The following is a 23060-nucleotide window of genomic DNA, read 5'->3' on the forward strand; positions in this document are numbered from 1 at the left end:
CCCCCCCCGACAACTCCAGAGTTTCACTTGTGTGACAAATATGGGATTAGCAACAATGCTCTACCATAAAACCTGCATGAGTGTAGTAGTTTTCCACTGTGGTCACAAAGATATGGTGGAAACAAGAAAGGGATATCATTACTGAAACCCTGAGTGACACAGAATTCCAGACTGAGCCCCAAAATGCAGGCACCAAGAATCACACAAGATAGAGAAATTAATACCCTGTGTACTAAAAGCACCACCTACCATATTCCGGCACTCTAGGCTTCACGTATGACATGTGGTTTTATGCAGACAGATATATGCTGACATCAAATGTGCAACTTTATATTTCCATATGTCAGGTAAAGTACAACCTTAAGCACATTCTGAATAATTCATCCAGGCAAAGGTCTGATAAACAGATGTCTGTAATGTGATAGTTCTGAAGGTGCCATTTTTCTGACATGAGGAAAAATCCCTGCTTAAAAGCCAGATGGCAAATAAACCCCAGTTCATCACTTAGCCTCACATGGGGGACTCCAACACATTTTTCATCAATTCCCACTTTATATTTAACACAGTAAATATAACAGTGAAGTATTACGTCTCTTCCCTCTCAATCCATCTCATCTGCGCGTGTTAATCTCTTCTGGGTCTGAAGCAGTATTTACTCCAAATAAGCAAATGAGTTTTCATGTAACAAATTATCTCTTTGCAGAAACAACAGAAAATTCTGTATGCTCAACTGTTTTAGTTTATTGAAGATTGCCAGAAACAGATTTTTGCAAAAAATGCCTATTTCTGCCTCTCACGGTGTAATTAAGGAATTGAGCCTTCCAGTAGAGAAACAAAACCTACTCTAAGTTTGCTGAAGGGGACATGAACTTGCTATCATTTCAGGTGCAGAATTATGATCTAAAAATGAGTCTCAGGCCAGCTGAGCCCCATATGATCACCTGGACTCTTGTTGACTACTTCCTTCAGGTGGCAGGAGGAATGTCTTGTTTAGTCTCATAACTCTGGAATGTTGGTGGGGCATTCAGGGTGTAAATTTTGCCGAAAAGGACCCAAAGATAAGGACGGATTTAGCTAGAAGCAGTGAAGAAATGTTTGTAAGCTGGACACAGTGATGCAAGCAGGCTGGGAGGTGAAGCTAGGTTCCAAGGTTCAAGCCCTACTGGGCAACTTAGTTAGCAAGATCCTGTCTTAAGGCTAGGAATTTAGCTTTAGGTTCTGCCACCTGCCTCACAAGTGCAAGGTCCTGAGTTCAAGACCGAGAACAACAACAACAACAAAAAATCCTATCTCAAAAAGGGAGGGGGTAGTTGAGATACACTCAGTATAAAGGCCTTGCATTCAATCCCCAGTAACACAGAAAATAAAAAATTCTACCCTTGCTGGACTGAAGTCTGTTCCCTCCTTCCAGCCTTCTTTTCCCCCTAGTTTCTTCCTTTTTGTATACATTTGCTGAATATCTATGTTGGGCCCTGAAATGGGAAAAAGGAATGAGGCAGCCTATCGTGGTACACAAAGTTTATCAGAAGAAAATCTATAACACAGGCTGTGCACAATTTACACATAGGTAGTAGCTTCACTGTGGAATAGCACTCAGCTCTACATAAGGCCAGTGGATGGGCAGGATGTTAGAAAGGTTTCCTGCTCCTAAAGACACTATATGGAACCTCCTAAGTTGCACGTATGCCTTCAGCAGATGGTACTCTAGTATCCTAGGGCATGCAAGCTACAAAGGAGGGAGGTATTCAACAACTACAGCACATTAAGCATCAATTATAAGTTGCATTGTGCTGCAAAGGAAAAGGAGAGGTTCTTATAAGAGAGTACAAACAGGATCTACATCCTCCCAACAGGCAGGGAGAGCACGGCAGCCAGAGACTGACTCTGAGACCTGCAGAATGAGCAGTGCTGTTGGCCAGGTGGTGGGGGAAAACAGGAAAGGATCCCAGGTGCAGGAAACAGGCTCTGTGGAGACAGTTCTGAAAGAAAAGCGAAGGGCTCCAATGTAATGAGTCTGGAAAGCGGAGAATGAGAACAGGGCCCGACCATCCCAGGCCATGTAGGGGCTTTCTTTGGTGAGGGGTAGGAACAGGATCAGATTTGTATTCGACAAGATCCCACCCACTAAATGGAGCATGAGTGGAAAGCTGTCCTGTGGGAGCAGAGAATGGAAACTTAGGCTAGGATATTTGAAAAGGAATTTGCAAGAAAGACACATTGAGCATATATTTTATAGTGAGATTTGTGAACTTCCTTTCCCAGGAAAGGCCTATATCCACTGATATAGACCAATTCATCACAAGGCTCAGCGTAACATCAGTAACAATAACAACAGCAAAATAACCCATATGAACCTCCTAGTTGCCAGAGACTCTTGTAATCATTTTATAAACAGCACATTTGATCTTCTCAACAATGCTGGGAAGTTGATACTGTGAACACTGTCATTTTATATACAAGGAAACCAAAGCACAGAAGGGTTAAATAACCTTGCCCCAAATCATCCAGCTATCAAAGTCAAAAGTTCCAGAGTTAGAGCATAAGCAGAGACGTATTTCTCATTGTTAACTTTCTACCTGAACACTCGTATTGCTTACAAAATGCCAGACTCTTCCACTGGTTTCCTATTGCAAATAAAGAGTGTATGTGCTTTAAATGTATAAGCAAGATGTGTTCCTACGAAAGGAGATGGGGATTGTAAGTGTTTAATACAAGGTAGCACAAAACACCATAACCATGCACTAAGCACCCATGTGCCAGGACGTCTGTGGATGGGAGTCCACATAGTTCTTAAAGAAGGAGGTATTATTATTCGACCGATTTTACAGAAGACACAAATGAGACTTCCCAAGTTCAATGGCTGTGCCCAAGCTCTCATAACTGCTAAGAGATAAAGCTGGGATTGGCACCACCTCTGAATACCAACGTATGCCTTGGCACCTGAGTGTCAAAATCAGTTCTCTTGATGAATGGACAGGTGGCTATGAATCCCAGACTAAAGATGGAAAGGGATGTAATGTGTTCACTGTCGGTGAGAATTCTGAGCTTGGAAAGACTCAAAACCTGGAGCAGCAGAAAGTGCCCAGAGAGAGAAGGGGATGCAAACAAACCCACAAACGTTCACACGGAAACACAGGCAAGCACACCAACACACAGCCATGGCTTTCAGAAAGCCTTTAGTACTTTTGAAAGTAGCCTGTTTCTTCCTGTGTTTGTGTTACTGAAACGAACAGGGGCAATTCACATCTTGTATAACTCCAACAGTACAGCCCTGTTCTCTTTCCTGTGGGTCTATACTGTTTTTCAGTTTGTTGCAATAAATCTTTAATAAGACTGAATTATGAGCTTTAAATAATTGATAGAGCTGATTCCAAAGGCTTCCTAACACAGCCCTGTTACAAGCACAAGTGTTGGGGACTGGGGTGCATATAATCCCACACATTCTGTGCTCTTTACATCCAAACCTTCTTCCGACCCCAAGATCCTCACAGAAGCTGCACCTTGGCAGGTCAAGGAGAGGTGGGGGGCTATGGTGGCTTGATTATGGCCAATGATCACATCTGGGCACAGAGTGTGACACCAAAGAGGTAGTCAGGGGTTCACGCTCCGTAATGGGCTATGAGAGCTCTTAACACCTTTGTAACGATGTCACAGCACAAGTATAAAATTGGAACCATGTTATAAGCTACAAAGGCTGAGATGGGACGCTGTGATCACATATGAGAAAGGGACCCAACAATGTCTGACCTGGAGGGCAGGGATGTCTGAAGGCAGAAACAGCCCCAGGGAACCTGAGACTGCAGTGTGAAAGGGTTGCAGAGGAGTGGTACTCTCAGACCTTCAGGGCTGAGGAAGTCACAGGAAGGATGTAGTCATTTCCTAAAGGCAACAAAAAGCCCCATCATATCTTAGTCTGTGCAAGGACATGACCTAATCAATGCACGTTTTCTACTATAGCTTAGAGGTTAAGAAAGTGGGTTTTTGGCAACAGGCACTGTGGGTTTTAATTTCCACCCTATTCTTTACCAACCATGTCAGCCTGGGCAAGTGAGCTTTCAACCTTGCTTTCCTAGGTTGTCTAATAGGAAGCATCCTGCCCTAGCCCTTCATCAGGTATCAGCACCACAGAAACACATGCACAGGAAGCTCAGTGCTGGCATTCCCCACAGGTGTGCTGCTGGTAATAGCATGACCTCTGTTACCATGGAGATTCCCCTCCAGATGAACTGCCAGTTGCCCTCAGAGTTGTGGGATGGGATCCTTTCTTTGCTTCCTTTTATTGATTCATTTTAAAAAAAATATAGCCTGAATGCCATGCCCACTTCTCACTCCTGTTCAACTGGTTTCTACAGTACTGGTGATCAGCTTTCTAGCCCACACACTCATTTGTGCCTGTGATCTCAGATGCCACCATACTGCAGGAACATTCTGGGATCTTCCCTCCTGGGAGCAGTTCTGGGACTTAGTGCGGACAGGTCGCTGACTGTTTTCCTGTCCCTTTGTGACAGTGAGCACCATCATCACTCACATGGGATCCACTACGTCTGAGCACCGTTCTGTGTGCTTTCAGAATACCGTCTTAAAGTTACGTAGAGAGGAAGAACTACTATGTGTTCATGGTACCAATGGGAACCCTGATCCAGGGAGATTTAAGGAAAATTCCTAGGGTCACACACGTGGGAGTGGCATGGCTGAGATTTGACCCTCTTCTTGTCAGGGCTCTGAAGTGCTTGCTGCCAAAACTCTGCTGAAATAATTCTCAGCAGAGTTCATCCTTCTTTTTTTTTGACATGTGGTCTCATCATGCATATTATAATGTGCCTCCTTTATTCTTAATTTTCTCTATCAGTTCACCACTTTTTCTCTTTCCCATAAAACATTGGTATGGCCAAAGATCTATGATTCAAGTTATTTTCCTCCTTTGTCTTTCTTTTTTGCCCTCAGCTCCTCTTTCTTCTCTTCTTCCTCCTCCCCTCTCCTCTCTCCTCCTCTTCCTGCTTCTCCTCCTCCATTTCCTCCTCCTTTCCCCATTCTTCCTTTTTTTTCTTCTTCTTCTTAAAATATTCTGAACATGGATTCACTGGTCAGTCACATGCAGTTGCCTTGTGGAGGCCCCTGGAAGAACAGGCAGCTTGTTATCTATGCTATTTCTTACCCAGTGGGGCAGTCAGCAGTGGAGGCCCGGGAACAGAGTGTCCCAGTGAGTCCTTCCATTCCCTGGGCCCCAGCCCACATTCGCTAAATCAAGACACTCAGTAGAGGAGGTCTGGTTCTGTATTTTGTCTAAAGCTATGTAGGAGATTGCAGAAGTTAGAAGTCTTTGAGATATATAGTCCTTAAGGCGTGAACTTGTTCTTTAGTCCCTAGAATATGATAAAACAGAAGATTTTGCTAATATATCATCTTTGATATAGTGTTTCTCTAAACTGAACTTCTATAAGTAAGACGACCAGACATTTTGCCCTATTAGATGACTTTTTAAATATTTTCTATAGATACAATTTTATGTTGGTGAAAAGTCTGAAATAGACCAAAATTGTTGAGTGGTAATTTTCAGAATTTTAGTTAATTCTAGAAAGAGTGTTTGTTGCAAATTCTAGGAGGAAAACATTTGGAAACACTAAGACACTTAATTTTAGTGGAGTCAGCCACATGTTACTTATGAAACAACTATTTCAGGAACTATAGCAGAGAATTAAACCTGACGTTTCTCATTCTGGTCTACTACCTTCACTGGTAAACAGAATAAAATTACAAACATAAAAGAAAAGTGGATGTTAAGGATGCTAGGAAAAAAATAAGACCTAAGTTGATATGATGTGGCTGTAAGAATTTTTAATAAAAAACCCAATTCATAAATATTGCAGTGGAGCTAGAGCATCAGGGTTCTGTGAAAGCATTCCAAATCCTACATATGACCACTGTTTGAAGAAATGCATGTTTTGACCCACATTTTGGATGGACACAAAGATGAAAAGAAACATGAACTCAATTTGCAGGCCTCAAACTGAGAGACGATTCAGGTGCACATTTTTGAACGAGCGCACAGAGCTGGAGCAGGGCCAGCCCCTGTTGTGGAGGAGAAGCAATCCTCCGTCCACCGATGCATAAGGCTTCCTTGCAAGGCCTCTCCCAGAATGTGGGGCAGCTAGAGGATCTCAGGGAGATTGTGAAACACACATCACACCACCCCTTGGAAACAGGGACTTGTGAAATTGTGTCAAAGTGCTCAACAGTGTCTGAACAGAAAGTGCAGGCATAGAGGATAAGAGGCTTATCTATCCTCTAACATGGAAAGGAAGGAGGAAAAAGGAGGAGGAGATAAATAAGTTTAAGGAGAAAGGTAATTAGAGCTTATGCTTCTGAATTTCTATCTCTATCTCTTTGTATATACGTATGTATATAAGTATGTATATATGTATTTATCCATCTATCGATCCATCCATCCATGTATCTTATGTAGAGGTGCAATACTACTCAAGTGGAGAAGAACCTCATCAAAAATTGTGTTTCTGACATTTGCAGAAGACATCACAAGTCTTGGTCCATTGTGACCCTCAATATCCATGATGCAGCCATTACTCTCTGTGTGTGACAGATGACCCTGTCATCCTATCAGAATATTCAGCCATCCCCAAGTGGTCTGCCCCATTGGTCTGCAGTATGAAGCATAACTTTGTCAGTGATGATGGTTTTTCAGTGTCACAAAAGACAATCTCCCACTAGAACATACATTCATTTCATCTTTACAGAAAAGGTTAATATCTTAGTTCATCAAAAATTTCATTGAACATATAATTTACTTTCAGCACTGATAAAGTGCAGGCTGGGGTTTCCAGGAAAATGCTCTTTTGGATAGCTAGCCTGATTTTCTGTTTAGTCTGGTATAAAACACAGAGAGAGGAATCCAAGATTCTCTTCCCCCAAAACTGATGTTGGGTCTTCTCAATGTGATTTGGTTTGGGGCTTTACTGCATGAGCTCAGCATAGCTTCGAAGGTGTTAATGCTTACAAATGTCCTGTACATCATACAGTCATCATACTTTGGTTGTGGTTTATGGGAGAAATCTTACGAATTGGGTTGTTTATGACAGGATGAGGTATAGGGATATGGAAAAGCCTTTTTATCCCGTGCTTCACTAGTGTGGTAATGTGTTTAAATAACCTTTGTGAATTTATCCTACACCCATTAATTTAAAACAAGAAATCAGGCTTTCTACCAAGTGCTCCGGGGTTGCTGCTATTTTCTTTCCACCATCTTTGCTTCCCTTTGAACATTTCCTCTAACTCCACCCTGTCTAGAGATAGTGAAACAAGTAAGTGATACAAAGTCAACTCGCCCTGTGGAAAGTAAACTCCTGAAAATGGAATCTAGGAGCCTAGGTGAGGTAGGCAGGCTTTGGTGAGCTTGGAAGTAAGAGATTAGGCAGTTTAGAGCCAAAACAGGAAGCAGACCCATACGAGCCAGAATGAAGAACAGAAATTGTCAGTAGCTTGAGAGAAATTAGCAGAGAGGAAATCAGGCAGGCGCACACGTCACAAAAGATTCTCAGCGTGACAGAGAAATGGAGATGGTAATGGAAACACATACACACTCAGAAAAACAGAGAAAGGGAGAGAAAGAGGAGAGACAGACAGACAGACCCAGAGACAGACCTAGAGACGGGGAAAGTCTTTATGAATGTATATTGCTGACATTCCCACTTCTAAATCAGTCCCTGCAAAAGAGCATTATACTTCATTTTCAGTCCTTGGAAATTCAGGAGCGTTTCCCTCCCTGTCTCTTTAAAATAGCCTCCTTTTAAGTGGATTATTTTTAGAGAGACCCAGTTCTTCACAACCAAAGAGCTTTGGCTAAAATACACCCATTACAAGACTCTATTGTTACAGAACTGAAAGACCTCTGTGATCATTTTGTTTGGCCAAAGGTCATTAATTTTACACAAAATCACTAGGGGTTGAGGGTCAAAGAGAACCTTCAAACTACCAGGGGCTTAGGTTTGTGGCTAAGGTTTAATTTGCTTTAAAGAATAACAAGGAAATGTGACCCATGTTGTTCACTGGGAAAATTCACACAAAGATGACGGAAAAATCTAGGTATGCAACATAAAAAATTTTTAAATGCATCAGTAATCAAAATGCAAATGGTAAATTGGACCCACCATGCTTGCTTCTTAGAAAATCAACGTGCTAAGAAGAAAGGGAAGAAAAAATGAGCTGGGACCGTGGAAACCACAGTGCTGCCCTTTACAGTCCGTGGCATGGCCGTGACAGTACTGTGATCCACCATGTCCCAGCTGCCTCAACCTTCCCTCCATAGTGGGCAGCAGGCTGGAGTACAGACAGATTGCACCTTCATGGAGCACTGCCTTTCACGTTGACATGCATGAAAGTCAATGTTAGGTATGTTCAAAGAAAACACTGCATTAAACATTTGTTAAAACCTGCAGAGCCTAAGCAAAGAGACTGATGCTGCCAGCTTCAGTGACTTGGAACAATGGAGCTGGGGAACTGCATGCTGGAAACACTGCGAAGATTAACTATCACAGACAGAAGCAGAAGACTAATAAATAAGGCAGGACTGGAAGCTTATGGTTCTCTCTCTCTCTCTCTCTCTCTCTCTCTCTCTCTCTCTCTCTCTCCCTCCCCCCCTCTCTCCCCTTCTCTCTCTCTCTCTCTCTCTCTCTCTCTCTCTCTCTCTCTCTCCCTCCCTCCCTCTCTCTCCTTTTCTCTCTCACTCACTCACTCTCTTTCTCTGTCAATGTAGAAGGCTGAGGTAGAAAAGACAAATGTGTTTCTGAATTGGAGGCACCAGGCACACTGTATTACAGTCCTGTATCGGATACGGACTGGCGAGTTGATGACCCTTCTGCCCTAGAAGCAACATCATCCATCTTGCTAGGTCATGGTAAGCTGGAATCATCACAGACACGAAGCACTCAGCAGAGCTCCTGGTTCATATTCTGTAATTGTATCAATCACAAATATTGTAGCCATTATTGTTTGTACAAAAATGGATCTACTGGCATCTGCAGTGGGATGCATCAGAATGCTGTAATTGAAAGTCAGCAAGACCAGTATTTAATAAGGCTCGAGGTCTCAAAGGGCCAGAGATTCAAAGAACCAGGAGAGTTCCAACAAATTCTAGGCAATCCTTAAATACAGTGGAAGGGCAGTAAGAGTCAGTCCTCTGAGGTTTCCCCAACTTCAGACCCCCTGAATTCATTCTTTCTATTTAGAAAGAGCACAGTAAACATTCTCTTCACCTACTAATGGATCCAACAATTGGTCACACAGGAAGCAAGAGGATCACAAGTTCGAGGCCAACATAAGCAACTTCATGAGGTCCTATCTCAAAATTTAAAAATAGAAATGTCTAGGGATGTAGCTTAGTGGTAGCACACCCTTTGGTTTGATCCCCAACACCTGAAAAAGGAAGGAAAGGAAGGGAGGTAGATGGGTTAAAATCAAGTCAGAGGGTAATGGTGATTAGACACTTTCCATTGCCCAGTTGGGGTGCGGTAGCAATATGGAAAATTAAGTCACCCAATTTGCCTCAGATTAAATGGAAGAAAAAAAATCTCTGGGTGGGAACGACTTAGCTATAATCACCAGTATCATTAACCATACCAATAGTTCTTTAAATCTATCATTTTACCACCTATGGTCCATTCACACATTGTTTTGTTTTATACAGGTTTTTATACTACAAAAAGGCTTACAGAAGGATGTTCCCAAACTTTACGCATTTACCACATCTTCATTTTTTTGTCTTATCATCTTACTGCCTATTGTGTTTACCTGCTTGCTATTTTTGTCTCATTCTTTACACAAAACACAATTTGCTTTAAAAAAAAAAAAACTCTATAAAAGCAACTTCTAACATAGATGAGAAACTACTACTGTTAGCCATATAGGGAAAGTAACCACGCAAGTGTATGCATCTTACTTTCGTGGCATTCTGTTATTATCCTGTTTCACCGAAGCAGGTGTCCCCACGAGAAGTTTGTTTGTTTTGAAAGTCATGATGGTAAAAGGGAACTGAAAAAATAATAATTTCACTGTATTCAAGTTGATCTTATTTACAGTTGTGTCCATAGTCCTTTTAAAAGAAATTTCCCCACTCTTTGGAAAAATGCTGGATTTGAACAGTGAAATATTGGCCAATGCCACACAAAGCAATTTCCATACAGTTCACCAGGCACTTGTTAAACAAGCAGGGGGTGTCTGACAATACAGTTGGAGCAAGTAAGGAGAAGAGTGGGTATACAGATGTGGTTTGGTATTCCTCCTGGACTTAAGTCCAAAGACTGAAGAACTAGCTGGGAGTTGTCATATTGCAACAGCCAAGAATTATCAATGAAGGTATCTTAAGTTCACCAAAATACCAATTTTCTCTCTTGCTTAAAGTCCTTCTCAGTTCACCTTCCCCAATCTTCATTCTGACTGACAGTCACCTATCTAAGACATCACTGGTCTTATTGCAGAGAGAAAAGTGATCAAATTAAAGCTCACCCCGACTTCAATTTTCCACTAAGAAACGGCATGTGTCCCTTCTCTCTGTTCGCTGACCAAAGAATCATTAATATTTTGAGGAATGATATAACCTATCAAATATTAGAGCAATGGGATGGAGGTTTGAACCAAGGGTTTGGGGAATTGTTCCCCCTGGTGATGCCATCAAATCGACCTAACTCACTAGGAAGAAAACTGAAATAAAATTTGAGTACACGTATAGTCCACAGAGTCACTTCACTTCTAAGTGGAAGGACGGACTTAAAAACTACAAAGGTCATATACACAGTATACTTACCACCAGTAACTTACCAGTGGGTTTCTTTGTGTTGGCAAGAGAATTTATTTAGATGCTAGAATGATTCTGTTCACCAAGGAATAAGCTCACAGAAGGCCTTCAGTCTCTCTCAAACCCTCCCTTCCCCCTTTGTTTTATGTGGGTCTTAGAATACAGGAGACATCTAGGTCAGGGGTCACTTAAATACTGACCTGTAGGAAGAGCAAGGTGAACCAGATGACCTCTAAAATGCACTCCCAGCCCTGTGGACCTGTAGAATTTCGCCCAGAGGACAAATAGCAAATAAAAACGAAGTGGAGATAACATTGCTTGGGTAGAAAGACAGTGCAATTGCAAGGGAATTTAATTTCCCCCTGAACTGAAAATGAAACCCAAGACAATAAGTGACTATATAAAGAGAACATTGCTTTCTAAATGTTGACACCAGGAAGGTCCTTTCACTCTGAGTTTGGGTTTTTACAGAAAAATGAAGAAGTTTTCAAACAGCCTCAACCTTTCAGTTTATATTGTTAATTGGGTGGACACACTCAGAATGTGAGCCTTCAGCTGTCACATAGAAATTCACAAAGTAGCTTTTCCCCTTATTTTCTTTTGATTGCATTTTACCAGTTTTACAAAATTTATTTATTTATTTTTTTGCAAGAAATAAAATGTTCAAAGTGTCGCAACTGCTGCCTAATGTTCCTATATTCTAAATAAAACATATTCTTTTGGAAAATGACTCTAAAGCTTAGGCAATTCACTGAAAATTTTATTAGTAATGGGGAATATCTTCCCCAAATGAAACACACAAATGCTCAAAAATCAAACACAGAGATAAATACCACACACCGAATAGGAATTAGCAATAGAAATGGTGACTTATGGAAACAGAGGAAGAGGAAAAATCCTTCCAAAACTAACTTTGCAAACTTAATGATGATCTACTGCTACTGACTTTTCAGAACTCCAAGAAAATAGGGCTTTGCATGTGTAGCCGTGTATACGTGCGATTAGAAGGTAGAAATCATCTGATACGCACCAATAATGCTTCCAGGGATGTATAAAGTCAGAAAGGATTACGTAAAGTTTAGGAAATTATCACTGTTATTCAGAGAGGCTTTAGTGGATATGACCATATTTGTTCTGCTTCTCAAAACAATGACGAGTGTGTAAGGCCAGCGTGAACTGTCAACTCTACAGTATCATTTACTCAACAATCTTGCGGTCGCTAACAGAGACTCTCCTATAATAGCATCGGTATCTTCAACAATAACCCAAGGACCAGGGATTTAGCTCAGTGGTTCCACTGCCTGACTCGCAGGTACAAGGACCCGAGTTTGATCCTGGTACCAAAAAAAACAAAAGAAAGAAAGAAAAAGAAATAACCCAGATGTCAATCTAGAAATATTAAGCACTTTTCAATGTCCCCTTAAGAAGTGGAGACAGAGAAGGAAAATGATATAAACAGTATAAAAACCACAAGGAACGGAACGGCAAAGTCGATGGTAAAAAGCAGAAGGGAGCACTACGAGTTCAGAGTGGAACATGATCGGTTTGAAGCTTCATCAGCTTTTGAGTGGCCACGAGCTATGGGAGTGGAAACACGGGAGACACGAACCGCATTTTGTTCTGAATTAAATTCACAACAGCAGCACACCCTCGCTTCCCTAGACATGGACCTCCTCGTTGACTAACGACTCAAAGGAACCTTGGGAGCGTCGCTGATTCACATTTCTTGTCACATCTCATTGATTCCAAAGCATAGACTTTTTAAACTTTAAAGCCTCAGATACTTCAGATAAGAGTAGGACGTCAATCATTTGGTAACTTTTTTGTCCTCTTCTTTGTGGCAACACACACACACACACACACACACATTTGTGTGTCCATACACACCCAAGATGCTTCAGCTGATCATGGGCAACATTTTTAACACACGGCACTCTGCTGGCAGCTTCCACTTTGCTAACATACACGCCGGTTGTCATTCTGAAGCACACGTGAATGAAGATAAGAGATTTCTTTATTATGGGGTCACAAACATCAGCATTTGTGCACCAGTGCTGCATTAATTTAGTAGGATATAGCCCATGAGTTTCTTAAAAAGAATTACTTGACCGGACCAATGCACCATTCTGGACCTGGCTGTGGACAGGTGCGTGTCGACCTCACACACCAAAATGCTTTAGGGGCCAAGGAGCTGCTTCCAAATTTATTTCAAAACCTCTGGCTCCACGTTCCTCACTCCTGAGCATACACCAGCAGTCACTCGGAGGCCTGGGAAGGCTCAGATGCGCTGTCCCTGGCCCTATGGAGGCTGACTCAATCTGCTGCAGGCACTGGTTACAGCCTTCCAGGTGATACAGATGCAGCAGGTCTGAGGCCACAAGAGGAAACCAGGGCGTTAGTGCTCAGAGGTGATGGCTGCAGGGTCACCCGAGCATCTGGGAAAGCAGAAGGGGCCAGGTCACACCTTCCCACACTCGCCTCTTTCAGTCAAATCAGCCCTGACTCAGTCTGCTTGGGGATCAGAGTCTGTATTCGATTTCGTATTGAATAACAGTCTTGCCACTTCTGACAGAGCTGAAGCTTTAGGCTAAGGCCAGCCTGGGTTGGAATCCAGCTTTTACTACTTCGTACTTTCAACATATTCACATTTCAGGTTTTTAAAGACAAAACGGGGCTAATAAAACATATGTAAGATTTGGAAATAATGTATAAGTAACACACTGTAGAGGGAGTGCCCTGGACATCATAGGTGTTTAAGAGGCTGTAACCACAAATAAGCATAAGCACAGAGTCATGATCATGGGCTGCTTTGACGCTGCTGTCTTCATTCCTTATACACACAGGCTGGCTACTTGCATTGAAGAGAAGAGCGAAACTAGGGTCACCTGATGCGGGAGCAGGTTGCCACGTCTCGCTGAGCTCGGAGCTGCAGCTACACCACACTACCCAGAGTCTGGAAAGCCGGTGAGACACTTCTTGCCTGGCTGCCTGTGGGGGCCCAGCACCTGATAGTTGAAAGGTAGGCACTCAGCTCTGGGTGAGGATCAGGTTATTGGCTGGCTGAGTCAGGAGCTCAACACCCATCTCTCCTGAGAAAACTCCGAGGCCTATTAGGGCTGGAATAATCCGCCCCCTTGGGTGTGTAGAGATCTGACCTTAGACAGCTAAACTGTTCCTCTCAAAAACCTCTAAAGTCCTGACGCCATTGCTTCAGCCCCTAAAGCAGACATTCCAAAAGCTAACATGGCCAATAGCGTTGCACCAAATATCCCGACTCCACCCTGTCTCTACCCCTGCCTTACCCTATCCAATAGCGATCCAATAGCGCCACCCTGGCTCCACCCCCCAGCTTATATAAGTCTGTACATTTCCTCAATAAAAGGGAAGCGTTCCGGAAACCTGCCCGAAGTCTATGTGGTGATTCCGCGTCTTGCTGATGAAAACCACACTCTTGGGATAAAAGGACCTCCTCTAGCCTGGCCTCAGTCTGCGGCAGTTCTTCTAGGGTGTGTAGTGGACAACTTGCATAACACCTTGGCCAGCTACTGCCCTGTGCACCTAAGAGGTTCTACTTGTCACAGGCCTTTTAAAAATGCCCTCTCCTTGCATGTGTGATGCCCCAATTTTCACAATTCCCTCTTCTGCTCAGTACTTTAAACTCAGCGAGTGGCAATCTCATTTGTACCCAGGGTAAAGATGTTCTCCTCTAACTTAAGCCTAAGCTTTTATTAAAAACATTTAACATGTTGGTTACTACAAAGAACATTTGTTCCTAGAAAAGAAGTACAGCAAAAAGAAAAAAAAGAGAGCGAGAGAGGAAAAAAAAAAAACCTTCTTCGTTGGAAGACGTTTTTTAACTCAAAACATTTATAAAGAACTATAGAAAACTTTTGGATCCTATCATTTTAAGTAACTACTTTTATTTCATATTTGAACAGCCTGGGTGTAGGAGGCAAGGTTTCAATGCTTACTACAAAGATAGAAATTGAGCTCTGAGTTCAGAATACAGAGCAGGACCGGCTTGAGTGTGTTACTTCAATATTTCCCTTAAAAGTAAGTTGCTCAGTTGCATATGGTATCTGCCCGAGGAAGACTGCTTATACACAACAAATTAGAAGGAAATATTCTTGCAGATGGGTGTCTATGGAAGAGACTGGCGAAATCAAGTAAGTTTCCCAACATCTACAAAACAACACATCAGTTAAGCCAGTTGGTTTTTGAAGTTTATGACTCTAGACGCCAAGATGTACTCAATTTTATGTTTCTATTAAAAGTCAACTTTACTGCTTGTTCTTTTTTCCAGGAAATCAAAGACAGAGGCATTAAGCAACCAAAAAGAGGGTCTGTGACAACCACCCAAAAAAGAAAGTCATAGTAGAGCAAAGTGAAATTTCTAAGCTACAATTTTCTAAGCTTTCTACTGCTTGGCTTCAGAACATAAAATGTATCTTTAATATAAATGGCTATATCCCCACCTCTGCCTTCACGACCTGCTTGATATATACTGTGGCCATTCATATTAATTACATCATTAATAATTGTTTCATTGAGAAGCCATCTATGAATACAGTGATGTCAGGAGACATACAGGTCATGTGAAATATCTGCAGACCAGCCTTAACAAACCAGAAGCTCACCTTCACAAAGGGCCGTTTATTGATTGCTCAAATAAGAGGGGAAGCTGCCTGAGACATTATGGTCCTTTTTATCGCTCCTGAAAGGATATGGTGGAAGGTAGGAAGGTGGGAAGAGAGTGCTTGGTCACAACTGGAGGTGGGCATGAAGCCTTTGGAAAGGAATGAGAAAAGGGAAAAAGACCGACCCTTAAGGATATGACTTGCACCCTTACCTTGTGTTTCTGCTGCCAAAAAGAATACTCTGGATGTTCTTTGTTATACCAGGCACCAGATTTCCCGAAGTGAATGGTCCCTGTACTTCACCTGCCAAGTGCCAGGTTACATGAAACACGTGATCCTATTTATTTAAGCACAGGCATTCCTACGGGGGTATGGAAGGCCATCACCACCACTTGATTCCACCAGTGGGAAAGACAGAGCATCTGAGAGGTGAAATAACTGTGCTCTGGTCACAATGTTCACTGTCAAGGGTAGCTGGAGTCCACACACGAGCATGGGACCCCTTCTCAAGCTGTTCTCCCATGGTCTTTCCCCTCTGCAAGCCCGAGATCTTGTCCTCTCCTTAAAGCAGGGACTGCAAGTTGCTGAGAATCACTCGGTGTGGCCAGGATGACTGTAGCTGGAGATAGACTGAGTGAGGCATCTAGGATCATAAGCAGCCTTGATTTTCCTGCTGAATAATTTAAGTCTTAACCTGCAGGGAATAGGCAGCCACTGAAATATTAAGCAGGAGGACTGACATCACCATTTTTCCAGAAAATGAATCCAGAGTGTATTGATTCTAGTTGGTTTGGTTGCTGTTGTTTTCTTCTTTAAGTCTAACACATAACTAAGTTCCCTTTTTCATACTATGCCAAATAAACCAATTAGTCAAGGACCTGTATTTGAATCCTAGCTGCATGGGCATCCATTCCCCCAGCCTTGTCTTTTCCTACACTTCTGAGCTCTTCCTGTGGCAAAACGGATGACAACAGTTCCCTCTCTGTAGGTTGTTTTGAGGTGATGATTAAGTCATGCCTGGACCTTGCAAGCACCAAGTTATTAGTGGAACTGTGTCCCTAGCCCTTTATGTGTTGTAGTGCTAAGCCCCGAACACCTCAGACTGTGACTTTATTTGGACACAGGATCTTAATAGATGGGTTAAAAGGCAAGGCAGTCCTTGGAGTGCTGAAGCTGGACTCACAAAGGGGAAATGATGAGAAGAGACACAGGAAAAAGACCACCATTTACAAGCCAAGGGGAAAACCCCGGGACAGTTCCTTCCTGGGAGCTCTTAGGAAAAACAAAAAAAACAAGAATCAGGCCAACACGTGCTTCTGTACTCCTGGGAGAGAGTTCTATGCTGTCTTAGAGTCACCCTGTCTGTGTATTTTGTTCCAGCAGGCCATCACAGTAATGCAGCAAGGGTTAGGTGTTGGCCCTTTCACTGCCTGATCCCCATCTAGGTCCAATCTTGAGAATCTTGTTCCTACTGCTGCTCAGACTCTTGGCTGTCCTCCTGGCCTGAGCTCAGGAGAGCAAATGGGTTTGATTCTGTGTGCCGGCTCTGATCATCTGTAGTCACTGCCAGAAACACTGCTCTGAGAGGGATAGATTCGCTGTCCTGGACTCAATAGGTAGAAGTGCTATGATTGATTAGCAATGCCTGCCACAGGCAAAGAATGGGAAGGCAATGGGTATGTACTACAATTTTCTCAGCCCTGCTTGAGTGCTCACTCATATATCCACCTTGAGAAATTTACCAGATCGAGTTTCCTAATGTTAGGATGTTCACTTTTTCCATCACTCTTCTCAATAGCTTCAAGTAACTTACTTCTGCCAACTAAATAAAGCAAGAACTCCAAAATATTTAGGTATTCGGCAATATAAAAAAATAACATAGTCATTTAAGGAATAAAACAATCATAATGCAATCCTAATATAATTAGCACAAAAGAAATAATATTGACTATCTCTGGCAACATTATGGAGCTCAGTACCTTCCTTTTCATCTAGTGTTTATCACTGCTAACCTGATTTGGGTTCATCTCCTTCCCATTCTGCCCTTCCAGATCATCTTTTGATGCTCTGGGAAGAAAGGTTACAGTCACTTCTGGGTTCACAAACCTGGAGTTGTCTAATCTGACACACAGGTAGTAGAGCTCCTGATCTCCTCCATATTTCTCCAAAAAAGCTCTACAAGCGCCCTCGGCTTGGCCCAGGATAGGTCACGTCTCCGATCAATCAACAAAGGAGAAGGGTACATTCTGGCTGGCCCTGAGTTACATCTGGCCACTCTCTGACGTGGTGAAGAGGAGGGACTGGAGAAGAGGGAGGGAGATGACTACAAATAATGGGGGCGGTCAAAACCAGCAGGGTTCTCCCTCTACACAGCTAAGCTAATCTGACCTTCCATTTCCCATCCAATTCTGTATCCTCTTTCCAGGGATATCTCTCCCTAACCTTGTAGTCATGTTGCTGCTCCAGATGGAAGTATTTGCTCTCTTTTATACCCTAAAGGTTCCCGCAGTGAAGAGAAAATGTCCACAAATAGAAAGTTATGAAACCAACACTGGCGACCTACAAGAAATAACCTGAAGACGAGGGATTTAGCTCAGTGGTTTCCCTGTCTGCCTCTCAAGCACAAGGTCCAAAGTTCAATCCCTGGTGAAAAAAGGAAAGAAAGAAAGAACCTGAGAAGTTAAGAGGCCTACAGTGTAAATCCATTTCCAAGAAGAAGTTGGATCTCGAAGTGAAAGAGCTGGAATGGCAAACAAAAGTTTCAGAGGGCCACAGACAGTGTTGGATAGACAGACGAACTGATTCAACTGGCATCAGGATACACACCAGTAATCCCTACTCTAGGAGACTGAGACAAGAGGATCAATTGCAAGTTTAAGCCCAAACTGGGCAGTGCTGGGCAGTGTAGTGATTTAGTGAGATCCTACTTTATTTTTTTATTTATTTTTTTTTGGTTCTTTGAGACAGGGTCTCACTATGTAGTTGAGACTGATCTGGAACTCACTATGTAGCCCAAGCTGGTCTTGAACTCACAGTGATCCTCCTGCCTCAGCCTCCCGATTGTTGGGATTACAGGTGTGCGCCATTATGCCCGGTTTAAAAAGTTTTCTTTTAAAGGCTGGAGATATAGCTGAGTGCAAAGGCCTTGGGTTTAATTCATGGCACCATAAAAAACAAAACCCTGACTCAGTGAGATTTTAAATAATTTTAGGGCACTATCAAATATGGATATGAAGCAAGATTGCACATTTATGTGATAATTCAAAATGTTTCAAACCTGTTTAAAATTTAACACCTTGAGTAGAACAGGGAAAGAAAATAAGCTGCCGCTGAAAAACTAAATTAGAAAAACTGATAGTGCCAGGAATAGTGTGTTAGGAAGAATTAAGAGGTTCCACTCAGCTGCCTAGAGAAGAATGTTGTGACTAAATAGATATCTGTGACACAGATTAGTGGAATGACACAACTGGACCTTAATTTATGCTTCTAGAACATCTGCTGACAAATTGATGTTTAGAAAAATGACAGTGAAAACTTGTGGTAAATCTACTTGTTATATGAATAATTAACCTATCCTTAAGTATATTATATGAGTATGTAAACTGCAATTAAGCTCCTGATGGAGCCCATCTATTAATTATATACACAAAAATGGAAAATTGTTTTAAAAAACAAAGGCAAAAATTCTGACAATTAAGTACCAGATCAGCCAATAAATATAAGCATTAGAGAAGAGAAATGAAGGCAGGAAAAATAAGCGATAAAACGTTTGAAGTTAATTAGAGCAGATAAAATTTAGGGCACATAATGCTGGCCTGCCCTTCAGGAAATAGGCTGCTAGGCTAATAAACAAAATTTGCAGAAAGCCAAGTTAATGATAAAATTCAATTGGTTGACTAATAACAAAAAGATCATATTTCTAGAAACTTTATTAAAAGGGTTCATATTCTTGAAACTATTTTGTGATTTGTCTGTCCTGCTGACATAAGGAACAGATTGTGGTACAGTCACATTTTAGATACAAAATATTTTAGCATATTCAGTGTACAATCGCAGAAATAGGGTGTGTGTGTATTTGTATGTGTGTGGACTGCTCATTATTTGGTTTTCTGAATTCTTTTTAAAAGACCACTGCAGTTATGGTGGAAGGGATATAATCATCTAGGTCTTGCCTATTGGTGGCTGTAGAACCATACACAACTAAGATTAACTGTATGAACTTTAATTTCTTCATCTGTCCATAGAAGACAAAAAAACTGTGCCACCTTCCTCACTGATCAGGAAACCACACTGGAAGAATCGTCAGAGGTCACTGCTGATGTCTTTCTGCCCCTTAAAACTCACTTGGATTTTTCCACATACCTGTTCTACAGTTAGCAAAATGTGTAACGCTTAAGAATTCTGCAAATCACCAGGGTCCTTATACTCTCACATAATGTTAGGTTTCCATGTCCTGCTGGCACTGCAAACTGTGTTCTTTGCTTTACCTCTCGCTGTTGTTGTTACCTTTGAATAAAATTGACCCTAGCTTGTAACAAAGCAACTTTTCTCGCTGACAATTACATATAAAAATGTTTCCATAGAGACACTGTGTCTAGCAGATTGCATACAACAGTATATGTCAGGTAAGGCTTCACGAACAAATAACTCTAAAATCTCAAAAGGTTTTTGTTTTTTTGTTTGTTTTTTGTTTTTGTTTTTGTTTTTTTTGAGACCGAGTCTCACTATGCAGTTCAGGTTGACCTTGAACTCATTATATAGTTGAGGCTGGTCTCAAACTCATGGGATCCCCCTGCCTCAGCCTCCTGAATATTAGGATAATAGTCATGTGCTATCATGCCTGGCCCTCAAAAGATTTAAAGTCATGAAGGTTTATGTCTTATTCATAACATATGTCCATCACAGATGTGATGGTACAGGGCAAGGTTATGGTGGTGTGGCTAGACACTCTGTCAAGAAAGAAAAAGAAACTTGCATCTGCAAAGAAATATTCCAGCACTTTTTCCTTTATAGCTCATTGGCGAAAACTAGTCTCACGGTCCTACTTAAACCACAAGTTCAGGAAGCACTCATCAGGCAAAAGAGGCAAATCATTTTGGTGATGAACTCCAACAAAAACTACATTTTGTATTGGGAAATTGAAAAGTTTCCACTGCAACAACATGAGCTCTTAGTAAATGCTACTTATAGAAGTCCTTACATTGCATGATGTTTTCAGCAATTTTTAGGCCTCCTGTGTCTTCTGGCCCTATCCCTCTTAGAAAGAATTCCCCTTCTGATGTATACAGAAACAACTCAGCTCTTTGCAGCCCTTTCCCTCAGCTCCAATCTGCACTGTGCTAAGCCAAAACTCTGTGTAAGTCCACAAGCTACAATTTGGAAAACACTATTTGTGTTCTTAGTCTGGAGCCAGCCCCCTGTTTATCCTCTGAGAACGGGTATTTTAAGGATTGGAAGAGGGCTTTTTGATGAATTATTTTCCCAGTTACACAAATAAAACGTGACTGTATATGTGGAAGTAATTTATACAATTTAAAAATCCTATGGAGAGAATTCTTACCATTCTGGAAACTCTTTGGGGCTTCTATTTTCTCACTGTAGGAATGGAAAAAATAATCCTTGCTCTGAATCGCTCACTATGGGCTTGTATGTGAAAACCCTCCATCAACTTGGAAGCACTATGCAAATGCAGAACATGTGTGTAACTGCCACAAAGTAGACTGTTGTAGTGAATTTGAAAGTTGCCCCTAATACCAAGCACTAACTGATGCTCCTTCCCCAGCTACAGTAAGTAGAGATTTTATGGCCTGATATCAGTGGAAGTCAAGATTCCTTACTCCTCTGGTTTCATCTGTCTTTGTGATTTAATAAAAGAGTCCATATTGGGAGATGATGCACTTATGTCAGTTATTAGAGAATTACATTTTTGTGTTCTGCTAAAGGGAAGTGAAGATTGGCTCTGCCAGATGCACAAATAAAACTAGATAGAGGGATGTACCTCCAAGTCAAATCATCCATCTTTCTCTAGCACATGTCAACATGTGGTGTTTATGAAATATGGGCTGTATTAAAAATGTTAAATGTACTTTTAAAATGTAACCACTGCAGAAATGAGATATCTTTTGTTCATTTGTTTGCTTTTGCTTATAGTTGTTTGGTATTATTTTTCCTCAACAGGACTGTCTGTGCTTGTTAAGCATCCATAAATGGCCAGTTATAGAGCAAGTGCAAAATATACATATGAATATTTAATAAGAAACAATAGCAGAAATATAGTGTGTATTTGTGGCTCCACTAGAAAGCTATATTCATTATTCTGCAAATTATTCTCCCATAAATATTTAAGAAACGTGAGAAAAGGTCTGACTGGTGTGCCCAGTATTTGGAGGGCCGAAAGCAGTTTTCCATTTGCACTATGATGAACCCAATCCTGCTTTTGCTGCTTGGGTTAGAAATTCATCGTTTGGTTGATTGTAGGGTACAAAATTTTTTCATGTTTATACACACAAATAAGGAAAAGAACATTAGTTAGCAAGGAAGGAATAGAAGTGTTTTCCCAATCAGATGGCAGGTACTGTCTTTCTTGATACTGGCTAAGATTAAGGAATAAAAAATTATTATGGGTGATAGTCTGAGAAAGAAAAAAAAAAGGTACAAGAAGTCTTTTTTTTGACCTACAACAATACACTAAAAACTGATGGCTTCTGTCTGTTGATTTTGATACAAGTGACTTATTTTTTAATCCAGCAAATATTTGTGAAGTTCCCAGTAGTGTGGAAGACACAATGTAGTGTGCTGAAGATAAAACAATAACCAAGAAGGACCAAAGGTGTAGGGACAGTGAGAAGGATAGGGAAGGGGGAATAAGGGAAAAGGAAAAAAAATGTGAGAAAATGTAAAAATGGAATTAAAGTGTTTGAAGGGGGGGAGGGGAGGGCGAAGGGAGGGTGGGGACAAGGGGAAAAAATGAGAACCAAGACCTGGCATAGAAAGGTACAAGATCCCAGTAATGAATGTAACTGTACTGTCTACATAGAATGCACCAATAAATTAAATTAAAGCTGAAAAAAAATAACCAAGAAGAATATGGTTATTTGTGGTACCACAGTTTCTAAAGAGTGATTTTATTTTAGTTGATGGACTCTGTGCAACAAAATGATGTATTTACAGGACTGAATAGTGTCGATATTATTTGTATGTGATTGAGGAAGAACCAATGAGTCATTTATTGACCACTGAATATGGTAATCAAGAAACAGTTAAAGGACTCCATGAAAACTGCTAAGGAAGGATGGGAGGTATCTAAGATGAATTGTGCTAGTGGTTCTCTTAGGGTAGTGATGGTGAGCCTTTTACAGCTTTCAGTGATAATCAACAGCCTGCTGCCTCATGCTACAAGTTCAGTACCACTGCTTTAGGGTATGAGAAAAGAGTTTGTGGTTGTCAAAGAATTATAAGGTCTATGTTCAAACTGTTTTCATCCATATGAGAACAGCATCTATTCTCTATTGCTGCTAAAAAGCAAGGCTGTAACAGGACACCCATATCCCTTAGTGATAGCCTTGCTTTGGACATGGACGGTCCTTTACCAGAACCATGAACTGATGGGTACTGCAGGA

At 41.5% G+C, this 23060-nt stretch overlaps 1 protein-coding gene across 4 annotated transcripts in view; it reads right to left on the minus strand.

Moving 5' to 3' along the window:
- The window catches only part of Rbfox1 (RNA binding fox-1 homolog 1), a 1859632-nt gene that overhangs the window by 676519 nt on the left and 1160053 nt on the right, over positions 1-23060 (minus strand). The gene's annotated exons all lie outside the window — the stretch shown is intronic.

This window comes from Fukomys damarensis, unplaced genomic scaffold (genome assembly GCF_012274545.1).
Source record: "Fukomys damarensis isolate Sample0158 unplaced genomic scaffold, DMR_v1.0_HiC HiC_scaffold_34, whole genome shotgun sequence".
NCBI lineage: Eukaryota > Metazoa > Chordata > Mammalia > Rodentia > Bathyergidae > Fukomys > Fukomys damarensis.